The 3836-nt window shown below is 36.0% G+C and overlaps 1 pseudogene; it reads left to right on the top strand.

Annotated features, from left to right (window-relative positions):
* LOC105627361 overlaps window positions 1-3836 on the top strand; it is a 16952-nt pseudogene that overhangs the window by 599 nt on the left and 12517 nt on the right.

Below are 3836 nucleotides of genomic sequence, written 5' to 3'. Positions count from 1 at the left end.
ACACACACACACACACACACACACACACACACACACACACACACACACACACACATATATTAATATATATATATATATGTGTGTGTATTTTTATATATACTATGCATAGTATCTCATTTTATAAACAAATTGATATAAAAGTTCTTAGATTATATAAAATGATATTTTATATACATAGTAATATATAGTAGTATTATTAAAATTTTGGGTTATTAACCTCGAATTTATATAATCAATATAAATTCAAGGCTAATAAACTATTTTTTTTTCAGCTAAGCTTTTATTAGCTGAGAAAGCGCGGCTTGATAACGCTCTCTTTGACAATGCAATTTTATAACATGGAATCAGTTCTTCGGGAGAGCGATTGTTGACCCTTTTGGAACACAAGAACACACTGCTTCGAAACGACGCATAGACAGTACTCATTTAAAAAATTATTTATTCTAACACAATTCAAACAGCAACGGGTATTTTACTTATAATGCATGCAGCACAAAGGTGACACTTATTGGCAAAAAAAACTCAGAGTATATCTTTAATCGACTGTAAGTCCTGCTACGCTCTTATTAAACAGACTGCTACTGAGAGAATAGCTCTTTGCGCTGTCAGTTGTCATTTTTTTTAACATTACTAGTACAAACCAAAGTTTTATGGAATTGGTTCTTCTGCTGAATTTTCCGTCGCTCGTGAATTATCGCTAATGAGTCGTCGCTCATCCTTCGTTAGAAAGTTAAGAAGGAAAATTTGAAAAAAATTATGTCTTCACTATATAGATGTTCATTATATAAAACAAAAATTTCCTACTTAAAAATATATTTTACGACTGTCCATGCGAAACTCTCATCTCACCTTCTCCTCTGCTTGGGGGCCCACGACTTCCACGCGAAACGTGAAGATAGAATGGGAGTCGCTTTGCGTGGAAATCGTGCGCCCCCAAGCAGGAGAGAGATGGCATGGGAGTCGCTTCGCGTAGAAGCCGTGCATCCCCAAGCAAGAGGGAAGTGAGATGAAGGGTGAGAATTGCTTCGCATGAACAGTCATAAAATATATTTTTAAGTAGGAAATTTTTGTATTGCGTCATCGCACATCATGAGCATGGAGATAACGTATGATTTCAAACGACATTCTTAAATTTTTTCATTGTAATTTTGCCAGTCCTTGACGCAGAGACAACGTGCTATTGCTTTGAAACAGTTACGCGACTTTGTCAGTTTTCCGTTTTTGTCAGTATAGGTCCGTGTCGTGCCATGTTCCGGTAAATTGTCAACGGTTTTTGTCTCTAAATCAAATAGACCTGCCACGCTTTTACTAGATAGATTGTAGTTACTGAGAGAGAGTAGCTCTCTGCGCTGTCTGTTGTCACTCTTCTTGGCCTTGCTTTTACTAGACAGACTGTAGCTATTGAGAGAGCATTGCAGTTATCATTCTTCTTGGCCTTGCTTTTACTGGACATACTATAGCTACTGAGAGAACGCTGCCAATTGTGACTTTTCTTGGCCTTGCATCCCATTTATGGACAAACAATCTTGATTTTCCTATCTGGCAGCAGCGGATTAACATTTTTGGCTCTTTTGAGAAAGAGAACACAAGAACACTGCTTCGAAACGAGACGCATAGGCAGCACTTATTTTGAAAATTATTTATTTTAACATACTTCAAACAGCAACGAGTACTTTATTTATAATACATACAAAGGTTACACTTATCGACGAAAACAAAAACTCAGAAATATATTTTTAATATCGATCTTATTAATGTAAGTGTATTTTGACCATCCTACTGAATATAATTAATATAAATTCAAGGCTAATAAATCATTTTTCTTTCAAAACAGGCCACGTTTTTATTAGTTGAGAGAGAGCGTGGCCTGTTTTCCCTCTCTGTGACATTGCAAGTGCAAGTTTATAGAATATTCGATATATTAAATATATGTATCGAGTTACCAGACGATATATTATATTTGTTATCAGAGAGACACTTTTCTTTGAAACGCTTTCTGTGACGTTACTTGTACGGACCAAATTTTATGAAATCGTTTTTTGGCTAAATTTTCTGTCACTCGTGAACCGTCGCTAATGAGCCGTTGCTCGTTCTTCGTTAAAAAGTTATTAAGAAAGAAAGTTTGAAAAACGATGTCTTTTTATTATATAGATATTCTTTTCATTATATAGAACAAAAATTTTCTCCTCAAAAATATACAACTGTACAAGTTACAACTGTCCATGCGAAGCGACTCTCATTTCACCTTCCTCACCTACTTGGACGCACAACTTCCACGCGAAGCGACTCCCACCCCACCTTCCTCCTGCTTGGGAGGAACACAAATGACTTCATTCATTTACGCGCTGCTGAGACATTACCAGCGCGGCCACAAGACACGGGACACAGATTCCTCCCAACGAGAAAAACTATGTTACACATAACGCAAAAAAGACACAAGTCCTTCCCCAATAAATTCAATTTCTTCTATACTATTAAAAAATAAAACGGTTTGTCGAATCTACAATGACGAATGGTGACTTATGGTCATAATCATGATGACGAACAGTTATATACAATAAACTGAAAAACATTAATATATACCGGTATTTTTTATATTATTTTTAAAAAATTTCTGGTTTTTATTACTCGTGTAAAGTCGTAATAATTGTCACAGTATATTACAAGAAACATAGTTCAATAATTGGCAAAGCCAATTTTAACTTTAATTTATACAGATACCTGATATAGAGATTGGAAATGGGATCATTACGTGTATAATGGTCTATAATACTGAATTGGAAAAGGCGGCTGATGCCTTCACGGAAAGTATAATAATAACGCCATTATTGGTTGTTGAGTTGGACAAAGGAAGATTCGTTGGACGACGTGCTGAGGTCAAGAATGATCAAGTTTGACGAAGGAAGCTTTAGGCTCTGCGCGTGGGTCAAGACCCTGTTCATGGATATTTGAATAAATCCTTCTCGCTTCGCACTAAAGGAGAAAAATGTCGTACATTTCTGCTCTGAGGTTTGTACGCAAAAAAACGTTAATAGAAATTTTCATGTCAATCAAGAATATTTACTACGCTCCTAACATCATTGGAATTGATATTTATAAGATCTTATGCTGAAAACAAAGAACACAACATATAAAATCGCTCATTAGGGTAATGAATTGGTTAACGACCAATTTTGAACATCTCATCGAAAATTTCGAGAGATTAAAAAAGGCTTGATAAGAATATTTCTCGATAATAAAACTGAATCGTCGATCAATGCTGCGAATTCAAATGGACATTACATTGCAATAATTTTTCCGAAAAGCTTCAGCTCTTAAGTATAAATTCAGCAATTAAATTTATTTCTGACTCTGAAAGACGACTGAACATGATGCTACTCGTAAGATTCGATTATGGAAGGATATTCGATGAGAATTAATAACAGGTTACAGAAGATGCATAATTCAATTAGACGAAACAACAACTAAGATAAATGTTTTCGTTTTTAAAAGTCAATCATGGTTGATGATAACGCCATCGCATTCATGCAATAACCGTCGCAAGACTCGCGTTAGCGACAACGTTCAATGCATCAACACAAATATATGTGGAACGTAGCTGCAGAATCATATTTACTGAATGAGAGCATGGATATCTTGCCGGACACATGATACTTCATAATGAGCGGATATTATCATACAAAGAAACATCGCAAACACAAGATGCTCGCTTCTGACCCCGCAGTGAGCGTCTCAAACCAAACTATATTCCGCACGCAATCCGTATCTATCCATTTTGTGTGTGTGTGTGTGTGTGTGTGTGTGTGTGTGTGTGTGTGTGTGTGTGTGTGTGTGTG

This window comes from Atta cephalotes, assembly GCF_000143395.1.
Source record: "Atta cephalotes unplaced genomic scaffold scaffold00008, whole genome shotgun sequence".
In the NCBI taxonomy this organism is placed as follows: domain Eukaryota; kingdom Metazoa; phylum Arthropoda; class Insecta; order Hymenoptera; family Formicidae; genus Atta; species Atta cephalotes.
The sequence above is the reverse complement of the archived record's forward strand: the minus strand, read 5'-3'. Positions and strand labels throughout refer to the sequence as shown.